Source organism: Macrobrachium rosenbergii, chromosome 40 (genome assembly GCF_040412425.1).
Source record: "Macrobrachium rosenbergii isolate ZJJX-2024 chromosome 40, ASM4041242v1, whole genome shotgun sequence".
Classification (NCBI taxonomy): Eukaryota; Metazoa; Arthropoda; class Malacostraca; order Decapoda; family Palaemonidae; genus Macrobrachium; species Macrobrachium rosenbergii.
Window position 1 is genome coordinate 31,115,768 of NC_089780.1, and position 27,678 is coordinate 31,143,445.

Sequence of the window (27,678 nt, forward strand, 5' to 3'; positions counted from 1 at the left end):
CGTCTTCCTTAGGGAAGACGCTCGATCTGGGTGTAGTAACCCCAGCATTCCTGAAAGCTCTTTTTTCTCTGGTATATCTAGCAATTTATACTTAGAAATTCGTGTTTGAATGGAATTTCACCGGCTGACACGGGGCTGGACTCAGAAAACTACAATATCCTACATCAAGAGGTCGGGATCACGTTCACCTCCTCTCAATATGATAATGCTAGCCATCCTTCGGATGGTGCAAGCAAAAAAGTGGCACATGTCTGCAATTCACCTCACAGGGGGTCTCATTGTAATAGCAGACTCTCTATCAAGGAGAACAACTGCGTCAACAAAGTGGATGTTGGACAACCACTCTTTTCAAACAATAGCCAACGTGCTTCCACAACCGGAAGTGGACCTGTTCGCCACATACGAGAATCACAAACTCCCACTACTGTATATGTGTCCCTTAACTTGGACAGTCAAGCAACAGCAAGAGATGCCTTCCTACAAGACTGGAACAAATGGAGTACAATATATCTTTTCCTCCATTGTCCCAGATTTCGAAGGTTTTGAGCAAACTTGTAACCTTCAAAGGAACAGCGTACTTAATAGCACCAAATTGGCCAAACAGGCATTGGTTCCTATTCAACAACGGATGAAAAGATCAATTCCACTATCGTCCGCTGTTCTATCCCAGATAGTAGGAAGGAAAGTTTTTTACTCATCCTCCTCTCTGAGCCGAGACCTTCACGTATAGATTTTTAAAAAAATATCTGTCATGAAAATTACTCACCCACCATTGCTAGGTACCTATAGTCGGTTTTTTTCATCTGTCCACCCGCCTGTGGTGCTCGCACATGGTAACACTGCATCCCGGGCTTTAAATAGTTACGCTGTGTGTAAGTTTTAGGTAAATAAAAGGATATCTGGGTGTACATTTGCAACTGAAGAGTATTTTAATAATTTACTGTATGCAAATTACACCGTTAATATTCGAAATAGGATATTGTTATTGTTGTTGATTGTAAGCTGCCTTTTCGGGGTGGCGAATGGAACAGCCAGACGCAGTGGCGGGAAAATTGCTTTTCTCACTGTTCACTACGGCAAGATGTCAAGTTTATTGGATCACACCTACTCTGCTACTAAGCTATGTGTTACTTCATTACACGTAAGTATATCAGTATATACTTTTAATTTTTGTAAAGTGCCCTTTAGCCAGATGCGGGTAGAGAGTGGTGTTCCGTCCCCCTCTTTCCCTCCCTCCCTCCAGGACCGTAATGCAACTTGCTCACGCATATCAATCGATTGATAAAACATCTGTTCGCCACTTCATTTTTATGGGGAAGTATTTGTTTTTCATCATTCATTCTCGAGACAATTTTCCAGCCAAGACTATTAGGGTGGTAATCCCTCAATCAAAGGAGCCTTACATTTGTTTACATATTCATTTATTAATAATATGTAGCCTAGCACTGATACGTCTTTTTAATCCTTAAACGCCGAGCCTCTATTTACAAAAGTGTCTGCCGTATGCTGGTGGGGTTTGAGAGTTAGCACCGAAGTGGAAAGAAAGTTTTTTTTTTTAAATCACAGCACGCTTAGTTTTTAAGATTAAGAGTTTATTTTTGGCTCCTTTTTTTGTCATTGCCTGAAGTTTAGTATGCAGCCATCAGAAATGAAAAAAAATATCATTATCATATATAAATATTGGAATATATGACACTGCAAAAAAAAATTTCATATATAATTCTATTCAAATCGCGCTGTGAGCAAAACGGTTAAAGTTAATGAGTTATTTTTTTTTCGTTGTATTGTATGCTAAATTGCGATGATTTTGGTATACAACAAATTGTAAAACAATCAAAGCAACACAGAGAAAATATCACAAAATGATGCATGAATTGTAATGCTGGAATGGACGTAAAAAGTTTTTTCAAAAATTCACCATAATTCGAAATATTGTGCTAGAGACTGCCCGTTTGTTGCAAAATGAAGGTAAATTATTGAATATTACTAGAATGTAAGAGTTTTAGCTTACAATTGCAGTTTTCAACCATTTTGGTCAAGTTAAAGTTGACCAAAGGTCAAATTTTTTTTATTTATCGTGATTTATATGAAAATATTTCAAAACTGATAAAAGCTACAACCATGAGTTATTTTTTGTTGTATTCTACATGGAATTGTGCACATTTGCATGTATAAAACTTTATGTAATGCCTAATAGAAAATGGTGCAAAAATTATGACAAAGTGACTAAATAAATTTTGAGATTTTGAGCAGAATTAGCGCATGCAGACGTAAGGAAAAAAGTTTTTTTAAAAATTCACCATAAATCGAAATCGTGTGCTAGAGATTTCTTGTTTGTTGCAAAATGAAGGTAAATGGTTGAATATTACAAGAATGTAAGAGTTTTAGCTTACAATTGCATTTTTCGACCATTTGAGTCAAAGTTGACCAAAGGTTGAAATTTTGGCACTTATCGTGATTTATATGAAAATATGTCAAAATTGATAAAAGCTACAACCATGAGTTATTTTGTGTATTCTACATGAAATTGTGCACATTTACATATATAAAACTTTATGTAACAGCTAATAGAAAACGGTGCAAAAATTACAACAAAGTGACTAAAGAATTTCTGAGATTTTCAAGAGCCTGACGCCGTCTCTAAGGAAACACGTGTGTTCACGTGTGTAAATCGTCCATATTGTGGTGAGACATTTGTTTCTTCACAAACAGAAACATAACACAGTTTGATACAGAAGATTGTTGGAACAGTATGAGTACATGATTAGAATGCTTGCATGGCAATGCAAGTAGTGGTGATTGTACATAAATCAAGACAACAATGGTTAGGGAGAAACAGACGGAATTATTGTATTTGAAAATCGCGTTCCTTTAGAGAAAGAAAACCAGATTATTTTGTTGTCTTGTCCACTCCGAAATGGATGCACGATTTACATGAATAACACGTGTAACGGCTAAAGAAAACGTTGCAAAAATTACAAGATTTTCAAAGAGTTAGCTGGACGATTGAAAAAGTTTTTCAAAAATTCACCATAAATGGAAATATTGTGATAGAGACTTTTCGTTTGTTGCCAAATGAAGGTAAATGTTTGAATATTAATAGAAAGGTAAGAGTTTTAGCTTACAATTGCATTTTTCGACCATTTCGGTTGAGTCAATGATTGAATGCTTGTTGAAATTTTGGCACATCATGATTTATATGAAAATATGTCAAAATTGATAAAAGCTACAACCATGAGTTATTTTGTGTTGTATTCTACATGACATTGTGTGCATTTTCATATATAAAACTTTATGTAACGGCTAATAGAAAACGGTGCAAAACTTATGACAAAGTGACTAAAGAATTTCTGGGATTTTCAGCGGAGTTAGAGCGGACGTAAGGAAAAAGTTGTTTTAAAAAATTCACCATAAATCGAAATATTGTGCTAGAGACTTTTCGTTTGTTGCAAAAGGAAGGTAAATGATTGAATATTAATAGAATGTAAGAGTTTTAGTTTACAATTGCATTTTTTTACCATTTCGGTTGAGTCAAAGTTGACGGAAGGTTGAAATTCTGGCACTTATCGTGATTTATATGAAAATATGTCAAAATTGATAAAATCTATAACCATGTGTTATTTTGTGTTGTATTCTACATGAAATTGCACACATTTTCATATATAAAACTTTATGTAATGGCTAATAGAAAATGGTGCAAAAATTACGACAGAGTGACTAAAGAATTTCTGAGATTTTCAGCAGAGTTAGCTGATGCTTTCTTTTGGGATAAGAAAGAAGTTGTTTGCGCAAAACAGCTGGGTCACACTTGTAAACAAAACAACAGCGTGATATTGAACTCCCAGCATCCCTCAAGCATGATTTAAAATTTGTTGCAAAAAGGAAAGTATTTTTGATTGAATATTTAAAAAAACTTTTGTAAGAGTTTTCGTTCGGCACCGACAGACAACTTTTTTACCATAAAATACGCCCAGTCGGGTGTTAAAGGGTCAACATAATTGTAATGTTAAATAAAAGGAAGCTACAAAATTGTTTCAGTCAACTCGAAATGAGGAATTATATAGAATCATATGTCAAACACTTTATGAAAAATCTATAATTGTTTTTTATTTTGTCGGCTCATCATAAAGATATTGTCAGCATTGTATGATTACCACCCTAGTGTTCTTGGCTGAAAAATGGTCTCGAGAAAGAATGATGAAAAACGAATACTGCCTCACAAAAATAAAGTGAACAGATATTTTATCAATCAGTGATTTGTGTGAATAAGTTGTATTGCAGTCCAGGAGAGAGGGAATGTGAGAGGGAGACGGAACAACACACTCCACCCTCCTTCCCCCGCTCGCTCAACTGTAATTCGTTAATCAAGATGCACCACTCTTGGGGTTCCAGCTGAAGTGAATCCATTATAATAACAGCAATGATATTGATGCCAGTGACTTTAGTGAATAAGGTGACAGCTTAAAGTAAAAAAGTACAACCAGTTTTTCTCCTTTCTTACGGTCAATGCAAAAATAACATTTCCACAAATTCCATTAAACAGATGCTAAACCAAGTTTTCATATTATCTGGCTAAAACGCACTTTATAAAAATTAAAAGTATATACTGATATACTTACGTTAATGAAGTAACACGTAGCTTAGTAGCAGAGTAGGTGTGGTCCAATAAAGTTGACATTTTGCGTAGTGAACGGCGAGAGAACAATTTTCCGTAAACCGGCGACCTGGCTGTTCCATTCACCACCCCGAAAAGGCAGCTTACTGTACATTGGCAATAATAACAATATCCTATTTAGAATATAAACGGTGTAATTTGCACACAGTAAATTATTAAAACATTTCAGTTGCAAATTTACACCCAGATATCCTTTTATTATGGTTCTCTCTGCCTAAAACTTTAGGGATTTAAAGCCGGGACGCAGTGACGCAGTGTTACCATGCGAACACCCCAGGTGGGTGGACAGATGTAAAAAAAAACAGACTATGAGTACAAAAATTATGGACATCATCTATCCAGCATAACAGTCCATATGGAAGATATGGTAAGATTATATCCATACTGAGAGCAGTTGAGATTTCTATAGAAACACTTTTTATTTTTCCTATATATTTTGAAGACAAATTTTGCAGTTACAACAGTCATGGCATACAAGGTTGCATTAACGGAACCCTTGCTTTATGGATTTGGGATTGACTCCAGTATAGAAGTTGTCACTTCCCTTCTGCAGTCTTTTGCTCTACAAAGGCCCACTCCTGAAAAGCTTCCAATTACTTGGTCCCTGAACAAGGTGCTTAGACTTCTACCAACCCCTTAATTCAGCGGACCCAATACAACCACAACTCACATGCTACAGAAATCTTCTTGATTGGATTAGCATCAGGAGCTCTATTAGTGAACTGAGGCTCTCTTAGATTACGATGCATCAGAATCAGCTGACCATCAATTATTATTGTCCCCTGGCCCATCATTCATGTAGAAAGGATCCTTTAAAATTGAAATCTATTCTTATAAGAAAACTCAGTTCATCAGAAAGATATTGTTCAAGCATTAAGGTTTATGAGTTTCAGCAAACATCCTAGAGGGTCCTATTTTCTATGCCTGAGCAAAATAACCATTCTCGAGAAAGAAGGGCTGAGAACGAATAGTGTCTCACATTAAAAGTGCAAATCCATGATCCTTTTATCAATCAGCATGATTTGTGAAAATAAGTAGATATGGCCTTCTTCAGAAATGTTATTTCAGAGAAGTCTCTGAATGTACAGGGTGGTCATCAGTTAAACATTGCCACATGCTCGAACAAATTCTACTACTCTGTGTATCAGTAGGTGGCATGGTTAATCTTAACCCCTAAGATGCAGAAAACCAGGGTCTTGGTGGTTCTAACTATCCCTGGAAGAAGTGAATCCATTACTGCAACCAAACCCAGCATGATTAGGTAAGCCACTGTAGAATTACATACTAAAATGTGAGGTCGTGTATAGTTTCTTGTAAAGTACCAAAAGCAGAACAAGTATTTGGAATAAAGAATGGGACTTGAAATTTGTGGCTTGACCATGGACCAGAAGAATGTTTTCCTTTGGGGTGTTGGGATTAAAATTTGAGAGCTTTAACCTTTTTCGTCACCTGTCAATTTCTTTGTAAAGCTCCTTGAGGACGAAACAAGTGACTTTTATCAAAAAAATTTTGACAAAGGAAAATCTATTTCTGAGAAGGTCCCGTGTCAGCCGGTGAAATTCCATTACAGCACGAATTTCTAGGTATAATATGCTAGATATACCAGAGAAAAAGAGCTTTCCAGGAAATAAAGTTACTACATTTTGCCTTCTAGGAAGACGTCGGTATAACGAAGGGTGAGTGAAATACCACTACCACGGAGACTTACTCGAAAGACCTCTCCATCAAAACCCCCGGAACAGAGCGGTGAGCAGTTACAGCCCCTACATTCAACACCGCCAATAATAACAAGCGCCACCTACCTCATTCCATTTTTAGAACGTGATAACTATCTTTTGATTTTTGCACACAGTGCCTTTTATTAAAACATCCTTCATCATGTCATGCAGCTTTACTATCTCCAAGTTAAGTACTATATTATTGTGGGGTTTTTGGTTCTATATTTGGCTGTTTTGGTCTCATTTTATATATAATATTGAGATCTTATTTAAAGCCGGGGCGTCCCCGCCACGCCATGTTACCATGAGGCGACCCCATCAGTTCTTTTCTGTTGGGTTGTCTCATTGTCGTTATAGATGATATATAAAAATTTTGCCCCATGGTTCTCCTCCTGGCGGGTTTCCAGCGGTGGCACCCCCTTTTTGTTAATTTACATAAGATTATACTGGCCCTTTTAGGTGATGAGCCCAGGTTTCCAGGTTGGGTTCCCTTTTATTTTAGTCTGTATTAGGCCAATTATTATTTTATTCTTGGCGATAGTGCCCGATTCGTTTATTTTGCATCATTTACCTCCTCGTTGGCGGCAGTCATAGATACAAGGTTGCAGGTTAACGAACCCTATTGCACATTTTTATTTCATGTTTTGTGTGATTGTTTTTAGTGGATAGTTATTGCTTCCATCCCCTTGCCCTCCTTCGTGGAGGTCCATCAGGTTGAAGTTTTAGTTGCTGTTTCCCCGGGGTCGTTTTTGGTGAAAAGCCCTTAGTTCTCTTCCTTCCTTTTGGGGAATAGAGTTCTTTGGATGTTTCTCCTCTAGGCTCTTCGCCTTCCAACCCCCCTCTTTCGTTCCCGGTTGGTTACAACCACAATTTCTCTCCTTGTTTGTTCCTCCTCCCCTCAGAACTCCTGCCCTTTTCTAGCCTATGAGGTTGGTCCCTATTAGCATGCCTAGGCAGGAGTCGGGCATCGAGTGAACTTGGGCTCCCCTTTCTTAGATGGGGGCCACCCTCCTAATCACAGTTCCCATAGACCCAGTTCATTCTGACCAGTGCAGTTGAGCGGGTTATATGTTTTGTTCTCTTTCTTGTAGCCTATCATTCATGGCCACTCCAGACTCCCCACCCTTCCAGCTTTGCTCCTTTAAACGCTAGATGGCGTTTTCTAGTTCAGGGACTCTATTTGGTAAGGGATTCGCTCCCTCCCATACAGTCCCAAGATCGCTGTGTTGGGTTGGTGATTTGTTCAAGCACTTAACGGTTCAACACTCTAGAAGTTTCCTCCAAACATCCCAGACTCGGCTGGGTTATTATTTTTGCTCCTGTTTATGTTACTAACAAACGAGCATCTGGCCCACCTTGTTTCTCCGGAGTAATACAAGGGCTGATTTATTCATTTATATAAGGAGCGGATCCTCACGGTTCGGAGTATTTACCATTTACCATCATTAGTTTAATGTATTACATGATATACGTATTTAAATATACATATTTTTGTTATCTTGGTACTCTCCTTCAGTTTTAAATGTTATTTCACGAGAAGTTCCTCGTTAATTTTACAGGGTGGCAGTTCCTGTTGTCTCATTCCTTTCATTCCCAGTATTCCGGGTCAAGTCTTGCCTTCCACTCTGTGTATTTTGGAGCTTTTGGCTAGTTTATTAAAAGGTATTTCTTCTCCCCTAGTATTCGGCTGCAGTTGAAAACCTTGGGTCTTATTGAGTGGTAGGTTCATGTTCGTTTTCCACTTACAGACTGGAAGAAGTGGCTTAAGTGTGGCAGTCACTGCAACAACCTTACAGTCATGCTTAGTGTGCGGAGCCACTGCTGGTTGTGCAGTCGGCTAAACCTGGTAGTCTGGGTCGATGGTTGTGAGTTTGCTTCTCCTTCTGCGCAACCATCCAGGATGAGTCCACAACCTTCCTCCGTTTTATGCTCCTCATTTTGAATTTTGTTTAAAGACTGGGACTTGAAATTGTGGCTTTCTTTCATGGACCAGAAGAATGCCTTTTCTCCGGGCCTGGGTGGTGGGTTTGGAAGAAATGTTTGGGAAGCTTTAACCTCGGCGCGAGTTGAGGACCTGCTCTCAATTTCTTTGTAAAGCGGTGCCAGAAGATCTTGCCACCCCCCATCATCCAGCAGATCCGGGAAGTGACCCAGCCACCCCAAGTGGAAAACAGGTTTTGACGTAGGAAAAACCTATTTTTGGTAGTTGCTGTTGAGTCCTCAAAACCTTTCCACTTCCCTGACAAAAAAGGGCAATGGCTCACTCTGTACTGACCAACAGAGAATAATGGCTCCTTGGCCTTTAACGGCACAGTTGTAAACAAGGGCGGATGCGCATCCGCAATAGTCACTTCTCTTTCTTGTAGGTTCTTTTAACATTGGAAAAACTGGGTTCAGCTTTGCTGAAGATAGGGGAAAGTGCCCTCTTATCCTTGAGTCCATTATATACTCCATCATGTGTTATAATGTTGATCATTACGACACAATACCTGGCCAAAAAGACCAACTAGAAGAGAATTCTTTGATATTAGTTTGGTCACCATGGAGCTCTGGTAGACCATGGAAGGTAACTCCTTGAGGATTCAACAGCAACTGCAGTACCAAAAATAGGTTTTTCCTACCTCAAAACCTTTTTTTTTTTTTCCAACCTTTCTTCTACCTGCTTTTCTGTACTTTCGTTCCTGTGCTCCAGCAGGCTGGTTTCTGTATTAGATTCACATTGTAGTGCATCATCTCTGCCTTTGTATATTACTGGTGTAATACTCTTCCCATTCTTTTGATGAATTCTCCTTAATGATACAAGATTTCCATATACTTCACTGCATTGTAGTCAACTCTTCAATAACATTTTCTTCTGCTTTTAACAACTCACAAGATATACCTGAAGGTCTCAGACCCCTACCATTTCTATCTTCTTAAGGACTTTGCTAAACTCTTCATATAACTCACACTTTTGTTTGTTTTGTCAATCACATATAGTTTGTCTTTCTTCTCTCAGTGATTCCAGTCATCCTAAATTTATTTTTCACTTTGCCCTGGCCACTTTCTCTTCTCCATTATAGACTTCGCTATTCTCTCTCATTTTTTCCTTCATCATTTCACCATTATGCCTCTCCCTTTGTATTCTTTCCCTGATGTCTTACCACACATATCTGCAGCCTTTTACATTCCCTCTTTCAGAAGTTTCCACCATTAGTGTTTTGATTCTGTTCAGTGAAACCTTATCTTTGTAACCTTCCCAGTCATCATTTTTCATTTTTTAAAATTCTTTTGACTGTCTCTGTCATCTTTCTTGCCCTTGCAAGCAACTCACTACACAACAATCTATTTTAGGATAGACATTCCTCATCTGGTGTAACATTGCAGTAATTTCCCTTTATGCTGTCTATTTTTCTTATCAGAAGTTATTTGTTTCAGCTATTTTCTAATTATTAACCTTTCTCTGACCCTCTTGAACATTGTGTTTAGCTTTGTTAACATTTGCTTTTATATATGTAACTTACCAAGTAATTACATAACTATCAATTTCTATTAACTGGCAGCTAAAATTTGAAAATTTGCAGTAGCGACTCTTGTTTTGTTTTAGCGTAAGTAGTCAGCCCTGCCAACTTTCAGGGAAGGGTTAGGAACAACATAGCAAGAAGGCTCAGTTTATTTATGCCAGCTTTAGACAAAGGTTGTGAGCAGCAGCTTAAATTTTGGATTTTCTTAGGCTTTACTGGTTATTTTCATTAAAGTATCAGAGAAGCATTTTCGATTCTTTTGGTTGCCTTTTGGCATTTATTTAGTCAGGCTGACTCAATGAAGACAGTTTTCAGAATTTTGACTTGTTTTCCATTTTGAGACTTAGTTTTCAACTTGCTTTTGACGATGTCTGACACAAGTACATCTAGCACTCACTCTTGCAGTAAGGGCTGCAATACGAGATTGACTTCCACCAAATACGATTTGCATGTGGTATGTTCTGGTTGCAGAGGTCAAGCGTGCTCTATAGATCTGACTTGTGCTGAATGTGTTGACTAGGACCCTAGAATTGGAAAATTTTGACTTCTCACTTTTCCAAGTTGGAAAGAGACAGGATAAGAAAAGCTAATGCTCGGAGTGACAAGTCTTTAGCTATCCAGGATTCTGTGAAATCTTCCACTGATGTTCCTGTTATTTCTGTGTTGTCTCCAAATCCCAGTTTTTCAGCTATACAGTTTGTTCCTGTACCTAGCTCTCATACTTCCGACCCCAGTGCCATTGCCACCCTTGAAGCAAAATTTTGATCATAAGTTCGAGTTAATACTGCATTCTATGTCCCAGTTGGGTGAAACAGTTCATGAGCTTATGAACCGTGAACGAAGTGCTCATGGCGAAGTGTTAGTGGCGGAGCTGGCTGTCCATCCCACCAATTCTCTTAGGTGAAGGTCCCTGACACACTCCCCCGCACATGGGAGACGTCATACTGGAGGCCCAAGGAAGGTCGGTGGGGACTGCTCACAGGCAGTCGGCCCCTAGTCTCACCTGTAGCTGATTCCCAGGTGATGACAAAACGCTGTTGGAAAGGCATGTTCTCGGATGCACACCGTCTTTCCTCCAGTTCTGAAGCATCGAGTCCTGATTGCAGGCGCCAGTGGCGCTTTAAGGATGAACCCAGACTGCTGGATGTCTCATAAGAAAGTCAAAGAGGCTGAGCCCCCCTATAGTTTTTGGGACAGCCCTGAGCACTTTTCGCCATAGGTTTCTCCTGCAATGCATCTTGTGTCGGATCCCGAGCGCCCATTAGCACCCGAGCTACCCACCATTTCTGAGCGCGCTTCACTAACAGAGCATCCTTCAGCTCCGTCTCACTCCTTCGGACATTCTTCGGCATCTCACAGTATAGCAGTTTCAGCTTTTCATTCAACCTCTAAGCCTTCAGAAGCACCCGAGCTCCAGTTGGCTCTGGAGCACCCATTGGTGCCAGAGCACACACTGGCGCCGGAGCGCCCTGAAGCGCCCAGACGTTCAGCAGTGTCTGAGCGCTCTGTCTTCCGAGCACCCAGTAGCTCCTAAGCTTCCAGTGGCTCCTGAGCTCCCATCAGTGACCAATCTTCTCTCTTCTCATTGTGTGACAACAGTGTCTTCTTCTGTGGCACCAGTTGTTGTAGGTTCAGCTCTGGCTTCCATACAACAGCATCTAGATGACATTTTGAGTTTTTTTGAAAGTGCAGCCTCCTCCAGCTAGCACAGTAGATGCAACCTTCTCCAGTTTCGTCAGCCGAGGAGGAGGCTCAGGATCTGGAAGAAGAAACTCCTACTTCGGGGTATTCAGCTCTTTTGTGTTTTTAACTTCGTACTTTTCTTGACTTCTTCTCACCAGCGGCTCCTTCTTCTCCAGCTTCTATCTTTCAGATGAGCAGTCTTCCATCGGAATCTTCTAAGCTTCCTAAATTGGTAGTCTCTATTTTGGTTAAGAAGGTTATGAATGAAGTGGAATGTTGGTTAGCAGACAAGAGAGAACAGGGGAAGGCTGAGTTTTGTTACCCCCATTTGTGTTTGTTGAGAAGGAGATATTCATATTATGCTACCGGAGAAGTTCCCTCCCTTGGTGTGTCGGCCTCCACCCAGTGGGATTTGTAGGGTCTCATTGAAGCCTCCCATAGGTCTGACTTTGCAGCAGCTAAGGTGATGTTTTCGTCCACCAAACTCGACCACTTGCTGAAGAAATCTTCAAGGTTTTTGAAGTGGGCAGTTTACTGGATTGGGCATTAGGCACCCTGGCCAAGAAAATCCAGGACTATCCTCCTGTCCCCGTGGACCTCTCATCAGATCTTTTAGGCATCCTATCCTGTATAGATAGAGAGATTAGAGACGCTTCTCGTGAATTAGTCTACGTATTCTATGAGCATCATGAAGAAGAGAGCTCTGGTGCTCTTATACCTCCAAAGAGGTCACATTAGCGCAGAAGTCGGCCCTTCTCTTCTCTCCTCTAGTGTGTGACTTCCTTTTCCACAGTCGGTGGTTAATGGAATCACCTCAGATTTGCAAAAGAAGTCAACACAAGATCTCCTGGCTCAGTCCTCTAAACTTGCCAGAGAGAATATCTCGTTCAGTGCCAAGTCTTCTTCACCTGTGCAGCATCAGCCCTTTCATGGGGGCAGGCAAAGACTTTAGTCAAGACCTAGATCTAATGTCTGATTCTCCTCCAAGGCCATCAAGAAGTCTTCAACCAAACCTTCATCCAAAAAGTAAGGAAAGTTTTCCCCATGCAGCAGTGGGCACCAGTCTCCTTCTTTTAAGGAAGAATGGAGCAAGAGAGGAGCAGAACAGTGGGTCGTAGCAGTGCTCAAGAATGGCTATTCTATTCCCTTCGAAGACTTTCCACCCTTAGTCAAAAAACTCATCGCCTTGACTGCCTATTCAATAGGCTCAAGAAGGTTTTTGGCCCTATTAAAGGAAGTTTCTGCCCTTCTTCAGAAAAGAGCAATAGAAGAAGTCACAGATGTATAATCGGAGGGGTTTTACAATCGCCTGTTCCTGGTTCCGAGGTCTTCAGGAGGATGGAGACCAGTGCTGGATGTCAGCGCTCTGAATGTCTTCGTGCGGAAGATGAATCGCTCAGTTTTTGCACCCATTCATCAAGGAGACTGGGTGGTCTCCATAGTCATGCAAGATGCATACTTCCATTTCCCCATACATCCAGACTTGAGGAAGCACTTCCAATTCGTTTTCCGGGACCAGATTTTCCAGTTCCAAGCCCTATGCTTCAGACTTCCAACAGCCCCTCAAGTTTTCATCCTCGTTCTCACTCCAATAGCGGGTCGGCTTCATCTAGTGGGCGTCAACATTGCACTCTATCTGGACAACTGGCTCATTCGTTCTCTGACAAAGGAAGCTTGCATGTGGGACATTCAAACGACACTTTGCTTAGCAAAGGAGTTGGGCCTTTTGATGAACCTTCAGAAGTCCCAACCAGTTTCCTCCCAACAGATAGTATATTTGGGAATGAGTCTGAGTTCTTGTCTCTTTCGGGCTTTTCCTGCTCCCAAGAGGGTAGAATCCTGTCTAAAGACAATAGATGAATTTCTCTCCCTCCAGATGTGTTCGGTCAACAAGTGGATGAGCCTACTCAGAACGGCCAACACGTGGATGAGCCTACTCAGAACGTTGGCTTCCATCGAACAGTTTGTCTCCCTGGAGAGGCTTCACATGAGAGTACTCCAGTTTTATCTCAGAGACAACGTGGGCTGAAAGAAAGATTCGGACTCGTTTCTGTTTCCAGTAACCCAGGGTATCAAGAAGCACCTGCTTTGGTGGAGGACTGAAGACAGGCTGCTAGAAGGGGAATCTCATTTTCCTCAGAGCCCCCACCTGAGCTTCTGTGCAGATGTGTCCAACTTAGGTTGAGGCACTCTCTTGGGGGACAAGGAAGTCTCAGGAAGGTGGACACAAGAACAGAAGAGCTGGCACATAAACGTGAGAGAACTGACTGCAGTCAGTCTCAGATTGCAAGCCTTTGCTTCAGAAGTTCGAGACAAGACCATTGCAGTACACTCGAACAATATGACCGCCCTGGCCTACATAAGCAAGCAAGGGGAACTCATTTCTTCTCCCTTTGCAAGGCAGCGAGGGACCTTCTTCTTTGGGCTCATCAGAACCAGACAAGGATGGTAACAAGGTTTGTGCAAAGCAAAATGAATGTTTTAGCGGACCAGCTGAGTTGCAGCAACCAAGGGATACCCACGGAATGGACGTTGGACCCACTGGTATGCATAGGTCTGTGGAAATTGTGGGGAAGGCCAACAATAGACCTTTTGCAACCTCCAAAAATCACTGTCTTCTGCTTTATTGTTCTCCAATACCAGATCCTGCAGCATGGGTAATGGATGCCATGCTTCTAGATTGGTCCAACAAGAGCCTGGACGCCTTCCCTCCCTTCGGGATGGTAATGGAAGCGATACACAAGTTCAGGTCTCATGAGAATGCCTCGATGATCCTCATAGCTCTGTTTTGGCCACTAAGGGAATGGTTTCTGGACCTGATAAGCCTCCTGTCCGACTTCCCAAGACTGCTTCTCAGATAACCCCATCTCAGCTGATTCCATCAGGGGTTATCCATGCTAGCTCTGACAGGATTTAAACTGTCAAGAAACTCCTCAGAGCCAAAGGCTTTTCAAGAGCAGCTGCAGAAGCTATCTCAAGATGTAGGAGACAGTCATCAGCCAGTGTCTACCAAACCAAGTGGGCTATTTTCCTCACTTGGTGCAGAACAAGTGGTGATTTTTTGTTGTATTTGAGAACTTTTAAGGGTTTATCCTCCTCTATCAAAGATTTTAGGGCGATGTTAGGCTCGGTATTCAGGCATAGGGGCCTGGATATTTCTTCGAATCAGGATTTATCTGATCTCATTAAATTGTTCAATATATCGAAACGAAAAGATTTAGAACAAGTATCGTGGAACCTGGAAGTGGTCTTAAATGGCTTTCCAGTCCACCCTTTGAACCCCTTGACTCTGCTTCATTAACCCCTTCGCCACTGGCCTGTTGCACTGCCGATAACGCTTGCATACCGCATGAGACCGCGAGTATATCAGTCATCATTTGCTCCACTAAACTTTCTGTTATTCATATTTTTCATTTATATTCTTATGTGAAAACATTGTGTACATACCAATGAATATTTTTCACCACATTGGCTATATATATATATATATATATATATATATATATATATATATATATATATATATATATATATATATATATATATATATATATATATATATATATATATATATATATATATATATATATATTGTAACAACCCAGTGGGCCGTTATGCAGGTTCTTTAACATACTCAGGACGGGCTGTCATGACTGACGGCAGATGCAACAAACAAAGGAGGGAAAACAACAAAAACAATAAAATGAGCCTAAAATTAATTTATTTACAATATTTACAAGTGAGTCAGGTCTGGTAAAAGATAAAAAACATAAGTACAATAATGGCCAAAAGGCAGCACTAAACAAAATCAAGTTAAACAATTAACTTTATAAACAAAAAGTAGCTTTCCATAAACTAGAAAGAGGCAAAAATAAACAGCAGCAGGCAGAAAATAAAATACCAAACATACGTCCTCCATCGGGTCACCAAGACAGCCCTCAGCTGCACAACGGGGACAAGACCCCACAAACCAGAATACCCCGATGGAGACGTCAGGACAGCCTCACGCTGTCATCAAAGATGAGCAGCTCGTGGTCACACGACTACTCATGGTCACACTCCACCTCTACGACGTGCTCCACCGTAGGCGTGCTCCAATTTGCTGCTCAAAACTCGACCAACGCCGACTCCAAAAACTGCCTGCTGCTGCTGCCACTGCCGCTACCTCGCTGCCCTACCAGACCCGACTGGCGAAAGAAAAACGGCAGCTCACCGACGAGAACATCAAAACAAAAAAAACTTGAAGGTAAGGAGGCAGCAATCCACAAAAGGAACGAGCGGGAACCAGCAGTTCCCGCAGAAACCATCACTTAACGTGACACCTCCCACCTAAAAGAAAAAAAAGATTATTTTTTTTTTTACACTCATGATCCCCTCCAATGCCGTCAGACAAACCCGCCAGCCAAAACAGAGCCGCCTGTCACAGTCGCCATTGTAACGACCAGTGGGCGTTATGCAGGTTCTTTAACATACTCAGGACGGGGCTGTCATGACTGACGGCAGATGCAACAAACAAAGGAGGGAAAACAACAAAAACAATAAAATGAGCCTAAAATTAATTTATTTACAATATTTACAAGTGAGTCAGGTCTGGTAAAAGATAAAAAACATAAGTACAATAATGGCTGCCAAAAGGCAGCACTAAACAAAATCAAGTTAAACAATTAACTTTATAAACAAAAGTAGCTTTCCATAAACTAGAAAGAGGCAAAAATAAACAGCAGCAGGCAGAAAATAAAATACCAAACATACGTCCTCCATCGGGTCACCAAGACAGCCCTCAGCTGCACAACAGGACAAGACCCCACAAACCAGAATACCCCGATGGAGACGTCAGGACAGCCTCACGCTGTCATCAAAGATGAGCAGCTCGTGGTCACACGACTACTCATGGTCACACTCCACCTCTACGACGTGCTCCACTTCGTGGCGTGCTCCAATTTGCTGCTCAAAAACTCGACCAACGTCGACTCCAAAACTGCCTGCTGCTGCTGCCACTGCCGCTACCTCGCTGCCCTACCAGACCCGACTGGCGAAAGAAAAACAGCAGCTCACCGACGAGAACATCAAAACAAAAAAAAACTTGAAGGTAAGGAGGCAGCAATCCACAAAGGGAACGAGCGGGGAACCAGCAGTTCCTGCAAAACCATCACTTAACGTGACAATATATATATATATATATATATATATATATATATATATATATATATATATATATATATATATATATATATATATATATATATATATATATATATATATATATATATATATATATAAAAAAGAGGAATATTTAGTGGAAAAGTAATTGCAGAAATAGAAATAGTAGTAAAGTAGTAGAAATAGAGTAGCAGAAAAAGTAGTAAAGTATTAGTAAAATAGTACTAGTAGTAATAGCAGTATATACTAGTTTTCTTACGGAAACAGTTAGTATACATCAATGAATGTTTATGGCATTGGTAATAATAATAATAATAATAATAATAATCATAATCATAATAATAATAACAATAATAATAATAAAAAAATTCAACAGTAATACCACTACTACTACAACTTGTAGTAGAAAAAATAATGATAATAAAAATTACTTGTTAGTGTAAAAAAATGAAAGAAGTTTTCAAAAACATAGTACACTTTCCTGTTGACCGAAAATACTCCTCTGCCTGAGCATTCATCCATTCACACAGTCTGTCAATATCATCATCACAAAAAGAAACAAAATGCATCTCGTGGACAGGTGAAGTCAGGTGTGCAAACAGAGATCCCATTGTCACCCTCCGTGAAATCGGGGGTGGGTCTGGGCGCTTGTCACAAAATGGATCTGTTATGAACTGCCAACCTTCATCGACAATGGGTTCAATGTCTTCTAAAATCTCGTGTCGCTGTCATCCTCTAAGCAACTATAAAACTATCACTATAATCATCTGACAGATCTGGCAGGTATTCCTACCCAGAATCTGAAATAATATCATCCGACATCATGATACTGAAAAATAAAAAAACTTGTAAAATAACTGCAAGCAAAAGGAGAAAAAGTTTAGCCTTCGAATCCAAATGGTTTACTCACAAGACCGTGACAATGTTTCATACATAACAGCTTGAGGCGCACTGGCATGTGCTGCTGGATGATACCCCTTATAATATCCCATATGAATATGACGTCACGACGACCATCGGACACTCATTGGCTAGAATGAATAGTGGGTGGAGCTTCTGCACCTCTCTCGTACACAATACTACGCCTGAAACCCATCCAAGCTGAAGAAAACAGCTCTGCTTTTCGAGGAGGGATGAAAGACGTATAGGCGTACGTCGCAGATCTTTTATTACTGTACCGTAAAAGACGTACATGTGTACGCCCGGTGGCGAAGGGGTTAGGGACGTAATCAAGAAGACCCTCTTCTTAGTAGCCTTGGCTACAGCCAGGAGAGTGAATGAGATCCAGGCTCTAGATAGAAGAATCAGTTTCTCTAATGGAGATGCAATATGCTCACACCCTCAGCTTTCTTGCTAAGAATGAGAATCCAGCAAAACCTTGGCCTCTTTCCTTTGGCATTAAAAACCTAACTAAGGTGTTAGGTTCAGTAGATGAGGAAAGATTCTTTTGTCCACTAAGGGCACTCAAATGCTGCCTCCCTTAGACTGAAAAGATAAGAGGTCCATCCAATCACCTGTGGTGTTCAGTGAAGAACCCTTCACGACCTCTCTTGAAGAATACCCTCTCTTTCTTTCTGAGAGATCTCATTCGTGAGGCACATTCCCTAGTGGGAGAAGAGAGAAGAGCTTCTACCCATTCTGAGTGTGAGAGCTCATGAGATTAGAGCCATATCAATGTCTTTGTCATTCAAGTATATTCTCCAATCCACTTATTGGAGATGTATGTCAGTATTTACAACACATTATATACGTGATGTGGAATCAGTTTTTAATGATTGCGGTATCTTGGGTCATTTATTGGTGGTTGGCACAGTGCTGGGGAAGGGAGTTTAGGAAGCTTTCCATGCAGTATCTTGGGTCATTTATTGGTGGTTGGCACAGTGCTGGGGAAGGGAGTTTAGGAAGCTTTCCATGCAGTATCTTGGGTCATTTATTGGTGGTTGGCACAGTGCTGGGGAAGGAAGTTTAGGAAGCTTTCCATCCATATTTTACTCTTTGCCTTGGAAAACTGGTGTTGAGTCCTTGGGGAGTCTGAGGGTACTCCATATTGGAACACCCTCCAGGTCTTTTAGTGGTTGGGTGAGGGTGTTTTTAATTTTTTGGTGTAATTATCAGCGTTGTTTTTGGGTTGTGTGTCAGTACTGCACCCAGGACAGGGGAAAACTTTCTACCTTGCTAGCGTTCAGAGAAGTCCTTCGCTGCGAGGTCCCCACTTATGTAGCAGGTGACATTTGGCTTTACCGCCACACCTCTACGGGGTAAGATGAGTGCCACCAGAGGCAGTATCTTCTTGCAGCAGCTCTCTTACCAGGTAATGAAACAACAAGCATCGTATTGATGTTAGCAACCTTTTTCTACTTTCAACTCATTACTTTTATTGCTTGAGTGTAGAAAAAGTCCATGAATCCCACCTCCTATCAATGTGGGAATCAGCTATGTAATTAATGTGTAAGTTACTTCTATAAAAATGGCATTTTTTTATGATAAAATAGTTTTATATATACTTATCAAGTAATTACAGAGTGGGGGCCCTCCCTCCTCCCCTCTTATGGCCATTTTGGCATAAGCAAATTGAGCCTTCTTGCTATGTTGTTCCTCGCCTTCCCAAAAAGTGGGCGGGGCTGACTACTTACACCAAAACAAAACGAGTTGCTACTGGGAATTTTCAAATTTTAGCTGCTGGTTGATAAAAACTGATAGCTATGTAATAACTTGGTAAATATATATAAAACTATTTTATCCAAAAATTTCATTTTTGGCAGAATTCCAGTACTGCTTCCACATGGTTCTCTCTTGTTCCATGCTCTTCCAGCACATTGTTCCCATTAGTATACCTTCTGATTATGGTGTATTCATTACAGTACGTGATAGCCTTTCTCAAAACACCTATTTCTCTTCTTATAGTCTCCTCATTTGAGAGCTGGTGCAGCACTGTGCTAAAAAACATAAACCACCTTCTTCCCTAGAATTTCCTCAATCTCAGCATCTTTTTATTTATTACTCCCCTCGAAGTAGGTTCCTTCACGTGGTGAGGGGGTAAGGGGCCCTGGCTTTTCTTCTTCGTTCTTACGAAGAATAAGAGCCCGGGTCCTGACGGATCACCTACAAACCTTTCGATTTAAATGGCGTGGATATTTTCACTTTCATACAAATTTCTTGGACCTGGTAAATAGGGAAAAGGTATCATAGCTGGGATTGGGTTTATATCCGAAGCTAAATAGTGAGAACCGTGGCAGGACCATCAACTGCCCGATAATGTTCGGACCTGAGTTTTCAGGCGGAACTATTCTACGGACTGGACCACGGATTCCAGGGGGTCTAGTTCTGGGAATAGGGCTCTCGGCATTCTGTCCGGTTTGCCCATAATGTAATTAGGGTGGGGATGATTGTATTCTAGTAATACTCTCGGTCCCAGCAAGCGGGTTTGGCTTACACTCTGGGCTACTCTAATCATGTTATGCCATCCCCTTTGGGGTAGGGTAGGGAGCGGACATTTGGGAGTCAGTTCTCACTTGTGCCATTAGTGGAAGATTAAAACTCCATGAAGGGCTGATGATATCTTTTTAAGGTTTACAGTTTTTTTTTTTTCCTTCCTCAAATCTTTATGGTAAGTGAAATTAAAGATTCAAAGTAACCTCTGGGCCCATTGATGGTAGTGACTCGGCACAGATGACGACCACTGGAACCTCCTGTAACAACCTTTCTTTGGAAAAAACAAACAAGAATCCAAATGTAATCACACTGGAACCTTATACTCCAGTACTCAATAAATCAAAAAGAAGTAAATATCGTCTTGACCCAACCTTGACTCACTTGACTCTCTCTTTGGGAGTGGAAGTTGGTCAAGGTTTCTAACCATGGAAGCTGACCAAAATATTTCAGCCCTAAAACTAGAAAATTTTTATTGAATAGACATCCAACGACAGATATGTCGTTTAGACAAGTAAAGGAAAAAACTTGGCTTATAGAAGCCACAACAAAAAGTCAGTCCGAGGACTATTTGTCTTTGAGAAAAATAGACAATATTAACATTAAAGTAAAAAAACACGAAACTATGAACAGTATTCAGGGTACCATTGTACTTCCTGAAAACAATATATTAACCAGTCGATAAGAAAATGCTATTGGACTCTCTCAAAAAAAAGATACCCAAAGGTCCAAGATTGTGAGGTATATGCTGTACCAAGTAAAAACAGCAATAGACAAACGTTAAAAATAGCAAAAATAAAATTTGAGGGTGAAGATCTACCTCAAAAAATAAAAATTTTAGGCCAAAATAGAGAGTTGAGACCCTATGTCCCAAAGCCACTGCAGTGTCAAAATTGCAGTAAGTATGGGCACACACAGAAAAATTGTAGAAATGAAACGGTATGTGCTTATTGTGGATCTACTGATCATACCACACAGTGGAAGTGCAGTGAACCTAAGTGTGTAAACTGTGGGCAAAATCATCATGCAAGATCCAAAGAATGCATGTATTACATATACACAAATGGAATTAAAGATACTACAAGAAACGAACAGGGATGTCTATAAGAGAGGCTAAGCTAGAATTAAAAGTGAGAGGAATTCAGGATCCGTCTAAGAAACACGTATTCATCAATAACAAGAGCAAAAATTAAGCAAAAACGCAAACAGATAGAAGTAACAGAGCACAGACAAGTAAATCTCAAGAAAAAATTAATAATTTAGAAATAAAAATAAAATAGAGAATAAAGAAACAGGTACAAATGAGATGGATAATATTTTATCCAATTCATTTGAAATATTAATGCAAATAGAAACACAGGACGATGCTGCTACTAAAGTGACAGAAGAGGGTAGAGATAGACAGGAAATTAAAGATAAAAAGGCCTTTGGAGAGAACACCACCCAAAACAAAGAAACCAACTATTATTAGAGAAACATCAGTTAAACCAAAGATAAAGGAGATGAAAAAGGAACAAAAACAAAAACAAGCTAAGAATATACCTTTATCTCCTAAAATAATAATAGAACCTATGAAGGCAAATGTCGAGAACACTGAAGAAGTGAAAGAGAATCATACCATAGATGATAATGATTATGTCAAGGGAGAAGAGATTACTCCTTCTCCAGTAATTGGAACAAGAGCAAATGAAAAGAGAAATACACATGATAATACTTGTGGATGTAATGATTGTTTCATTGAATTATGCAATAACAACAAAAGATGGTTTAACAAACATTATAAGAAATTTTATGAAATATAGAAAAAAAGGGATTTTGACAGAGGAAAAATCTATTTCTGAGGAAGGTCCGTGTCACCCGGTGAAATTCCATTACAGCACGAATTTCTAGGTATAAAAATGCTAGATATACCAGAGAAAAAGCTTTTCAGGAAAGCTGGGGTTTTTTACTACTCAGTCGAGCGTCTTCTAGGAAGACGTCGGTATAAGGAAGGGTGAGTGAAATACCACTACCACGGAAACATACTCGAAAGATCTCTCCTTATCAAAACCCCGGAACAGAGCGGTGAGCCGTTACAGCCTCTACACTCAACACCCGCCAGGACGGCGACACCAGCGCCACCTACCTCATTCCATGCTAGCACTAACCCCAGACTTGGCATGTACAAGTAGGGGGGGAGCAATAGGTGAGTCAGGGAGGGTCACCGGGTAACACGGGACCTTCCTCAGAAATAGATTTTTCCTTTGTCAAAATCCCTTTTCTGAGTCCAGTCCCGTGTCAGCCGGTGAAATAGTGATAGAGAATCATGCCAAGGCTGCAACTACGCCAGGAAAAAGAGGGTAATCTGAAGAAAAAACATAAATTACGAAAATAATTTTAATCAGGAATCTTTACATGTAGCAAGAACACTAAACCTAAGGCACATCAAAGACTTAATACTATGAAAGTGGGGAAGTCCCGGCATGACGGGGAAGAGGCCCCAAAAATACTTAACACTACTAAAGCATATTGAAATATGAAATTTGCATAAGATAAATGCAATATACAATCTTAAAACTACACACGTAAACTTAGGCTAAACACGTAAGAGACAAAATCAAATGGAAAATAAAATATACAGTACATATACATATATCTGGGGTACATGGAGCAAAATAAAAACTGCCCAGTACCCCACAAGAAAAAAGAATCATAACATGTCAGATTACACTTTTCCACTCAACAGAGACAAGATACATCAATATGAGGAGCCAGGCAGTGAGGCATAATCAACCAGGAGGATAAGCAGAGAAGTAAATGAGGCAGGCGGGGGGGGGAAAGGATAGGATAAGGATATGATTAGTTAAGGTGGGGAGATGACACTTCCCACAGCTATGGTAGAAAATTTCAGGGCTTGAGCGTTTTTTTAAATAGTGGCGTTTAAACACTAGAGGTGATTTCCAACCCGTATATTTAGATAGTTCTGAGAAGTCCATATTATGAAAGTAATTAATGGAAGTAGCAACTGCTCGAATATCATGAACCTTAGGAACTGAATCTGGGTTGGCCTGTTTAATAAAATACAGAATTTGTTGTCTTATAGCATTCAGTGAAAGAGTACCACCTTTCTCCCTGATAAAAAGAGGACCTGACTTACTCTGTGGAGTTCTTAAAAGGTAAGATTTAAGTGTATAAACTGGACATAAAGACTGGTCTTGTGGAAGGGCACCACCTTCCAAGGAGACCACCTGTCCTTGTGGGTCTTCGTTCTTAGCTAAGAATCTAGGGTCAGGGGAAAGGAGGACCTCTCCAGACGGGAGGAAGTTCACAAAATTATCACCTCTAGTGAGAGCCGATAGCTCTGAGATTCTAGCACCTGAAGCCAAGCTAATCAGAAATAAAGTCTTCCTTAACAGATCCTGATAAGAGCATTGAAAGTTATCCATCTCTGATGCTAACTTAAGGACGTCATTGAGAAACCATTTAACAGACTGTGGGCGTGATACTGGTCTCAGACAGCGCATGCTCTGGGGATAGATGAAAATAGGAATCTGTAAGGTCGATTTTAAAGCCGTATAGAAATACTTTCTTCAGGGCTGACTTGACTGTGGTAATAGTGGCCGGAGCAAGGCCTTTCTCAAACAGTGATCTAAAGAAAGAAACTCCTAAATTAGTCATCATGATTTTGGCTTCAGATGCTTTCAGGAAGGAGGCTAATTTTTTTGACTGCTGAGTCATACTGTCTAAGAGTAGAATCTCTTTTATCTGATTCTAAAAACAGAGTGTTGACAGGGTCAATGCTTGCTCCTTTTGGGCTGCGAATTTTATAAAGTCCATAAAACTAGGGCATTCTGAATTCTTGAGGAAGCTGACAGTCTTGGTTTGTACTGTCTGGGTCAGTATGGGCTTGGGAACCGAAGACTCCGCAATCCCAGTTCCTGAAGAAGAGGGAACCAATTGCTCTTCGGCCAATAGGGGCTACTAGGGCTGGTTGACCTTTGAATGTCCTGAGTTTGTGTAATACTTTCAGCAGTAAATTTATTGGAGGGAACAGATAAATTTTCTCCCAATTGTTCCAATCTACTGTCATTGCGTCTGTGGCGCACGCCTGAGGGTCCAGGTTGGGGGCCACATAACAGGGGAGCTTGAAGTTGCTCTCCGTTGCGAACAGATCCACTTGGAGACCCGGAACCCCGGCAAATCCATTTGAAAGATTCCGTCCAGGGACCACTCCGTCTCCAACGGAGTAGCTCCTGGACAGGGAATCCGCCACCACGTTCCGCACCCCGCTAGGTGGGTGGCTGACAGGTGCCAGCCGTGCTTGTTCGCCAGGGAGAAGATAGCAACCATTACTTGGTTTACTCGACCTGATTTGGAGCCGCCCCTGTTGATGCAATGAACTACCACTGCGCTGTCCAATACCAGCCTGATATGAATCCGGTTGGGGGCGGATTTTCTTCAGAGTTAGAAAGACCGCCATAGCTTCCAGGGTGTTTATATGGAACTGCTGAAACATTGTGGACCACGTTCCTTGTACTTTCTGTTTTGGTGAATATCCCCCAGCCGCTTAGGGAAGCGTCTGTGTGAACAACTAGTGCCAGAGGGGGAAATTGAAGCGGAACTGATTTGGACAGGCCTCTGACTGTGGTCCAAGGCCGCAGTCTTGTTTTTAAGATTCGAGGAATAGAGAGACCTTGTCTCTGAGCTTGACATTGGCTCGACTCCGCCACACTCTGTTTATGTCTTTTAGTTTAGCTTTTAAGAGCAGGTCTGTCACTGAGGCAAATTGAAGAGACCCAAGGACTCTTTCTTGGGATCGGCGGGATGCCGATTGATTTTTGAGAAATTTCCTGGTGAGAGATGCTATCTCTTTCCTCTTGGGAGGCGGGAGAGATAACGTGTGAGAGGACAGATCCCACTGGAGACCCAGCCACTGAAACCGGGACTCGGAGTCAGGCGGGACTTCTCTCTGTTCAGTTGAAAACCCTAACGACTCCAGGAAGTTGATGACTATGGACGTAGCCTTCTGACACTCCGGAACTGTTGGTGCCCAAATTATCCAATCATCAGGTACGCTGCTAGGGATATCCTCGGGACCGGAGTTGTTGCACTACCGTGTCCGCCAGCTTGGTGAATACCCTGGGCGCAATGTTTAGACCGAAGGGCATGACCCTGAAGGAGTAGGCTTGATTCCCGAGTCTGAATCCGAGGAACTGAGAGAAGTTCCGCGCAATCGGGACGTGATAATAAGCGTCTGAAAGATCGGCAGAGGTGGTGACGGCTCCACGCGGAAGTAGAGTCCGTACCTGAGCTACCGTAAGCATGCGAAATTTGTCGCATTTTATGTAGAGATTTAGACGCGACAGATCCAGGATCACTCTTTGCTGATCGGAGTCTTTTTGGGAACAGTGAATAACCTGCCTTGAAACTTTAGGTGCCTTACTTTCTTTATTGCTTGTTTGTTGAGCAATTCTGTCACGTAATCCTGTAGGATTGATGAGGGTGGCTGGTAAAACCTGGTTAGAGGAGGAGGGTCCTTGATCCAGCTCCATCCTAGTCCTTTGGACACAATGCTGTGTGCCCAAGGGCTGAAGGTCCATTGGTCCCTGAACCAATACAGGCGACCACCTACCTGTGTTCTCTCAGTGGGAGGGAGCGGGTTTGTTCCCTCTACCACGTCCAGGCCTTCCTCTTGGGGTGGTGTTGGGTTTTCCTCTATGAAAGGGCCCTGCCTCTTCCCCCCTTGCGATCCTATTAAGGCCGTGAAAGTATCCACGGCCCTCATAGGTGGGGTTGTATGCTGGTGAAGCCAACATACGAGGGAGCAGCAAGGGAATGAGCTGGTTGGACCAGCACATATTGTTGGGGTGAGCCTTGGAGGTGGAGGGCTGTGCCACTGCCGAGACCGGGACGGCTTGAACTACCGCCTGATGGTGGGGCCTCTTATGTCTCCTGAAACGTTTGCCTCCTCTCGTCTGGGGGCCGCCAGATTCTGGGGTCTTGCGCTTATAGGCAGAAATGCCCCAGCGAGAGCGCAGACTCTGGTTGGCCCTTGTAGCCTCAGCCATAACATTTGTAACCTCCTCTTCTGGGAAGAGGTTAGGTCCCCAGATCGAGCTCTTAACGAGCTTGTTAGGCTCGTGGACGGATAGTGGCATCAGCAAAAATGAATTTTCTGCATCCCAGTCTGGCCATGATAAACTCAAAAAGGTCAGACTGAAAGCCAGCTAGCAGGGACTTAGCCAAGACTTGAAAAATGGTTCGTCCGCGCAGGAGACGGCAGTGGCTTCCAGTAAGGCAGACGGAGTTCAAGGACCGGGCTAACTTAGTCCAGGCATCAAACTCCGCCTTTAGCAAAGATTCCGGCAGCTTGGGGAGCTGCTCACTGAACTGTGAGGAAGCACAGAAGGGGTCCAGTTTCCCGACAGTGAAAGTGGACGGGCGTCCACCCAGAACTCATCACTTCCTGGGAATACCAGGAAGTGGGGTCTGTTCCCTCAGCTGTGGTAACGGATTACCTTCAAAGCACGCTCGGGCCGTAGCCAGAGCGACTTTGTTCAAGCAAGGGGTGGGCAAATTGTCTCCCAGGGCAAACATTGTGAAGTTGCCCTTGAAAGGAGTCAACTTTGTATTTTCTGCCTGCCACTCCGTCAGAGTGCGCGCAGGAGAGCCGACTGAGCTTGGTCCCTAGGGACGATGACAGTCTCCTAGGAACCTTATCCGACCGAACCCATGCTTCCTCCGTTAATCTCACGGCCTGGGTAAGGGGGCAAGAGATCGGGGGAAGAACTCCAATTCCTCCAACCGTCTCGTGCCAAGACCTTCAACCGTAAGTTTGCCATCATGTTGGATGGCCCGGAGGGCGAAACGCCAAGGGTTACCGACATCGAAAGGCGGGAGGTCCGCTGTGTCGGGATGACATACTGGGGTTCGGCTGGGGTGGGTGAGCCATTCCGCCAGTATATTATCATGACTGGCCAACTTTTCGAGATCTTTGTAAATCTCCTGTCAAAATCCTCCGTGAACTTTTAAAAGTTGATTTGCAAAGGCCTCTCGTCAAAAAGCAGGCTGGCGAGGAGGGCTTGGTTTTGCAGCCCTCTTACTCGCGCCTTTGCCGGAGGAACCAGACTTGCTCCCGGAGGCTACAGGTCCTGAGACCTTAGCCTTCGACGGGGAAGGGCGTGCCTTCTTGGAGGACGAGGACTTATAGCCCTTCGCCTTCCATGAAGTCTTCAACTTCAACTTGGGGATAGCAGATGGAGCTCTATCACCCAAGGAGGAAGACTTCACAAAACCTGCAAATGAAGAAATGGATGAAGCAGGGGAGTCAAAAAGGGGGCCCGCCCCAACAACCTCACCTACCTCACCACTTACCACCTGGTCCTGTTCAGTATTCATAGGTTCCAGGTCTAAGTCTAAAGGCGGCAACGTCCTCCGAGACCTCAGCGTAGAGGATATCCACTTGGGGTGGCTGGGTCGCATCCCGGATCTGCTGGATGATGGGGTGGCAAGATCTTCTGGCACTGCGGCC

General features: G+C 42.0%; 1 protein-coding gene across 6 annotated transcripts in view; it reads left to right on the forward strand.

Annotated features, from left to right (window-relative positions):
- Positions 1–27,678, forward strand: part of LOC136826313 (BTB/POZ domain-containing protein 1-like) — a 531,599-nt gene that overhangs the window by 320,331 nt on the left and 183,590 nt on the right. The gene's annotated exons all lie outside the window — the stretch shown is intronic.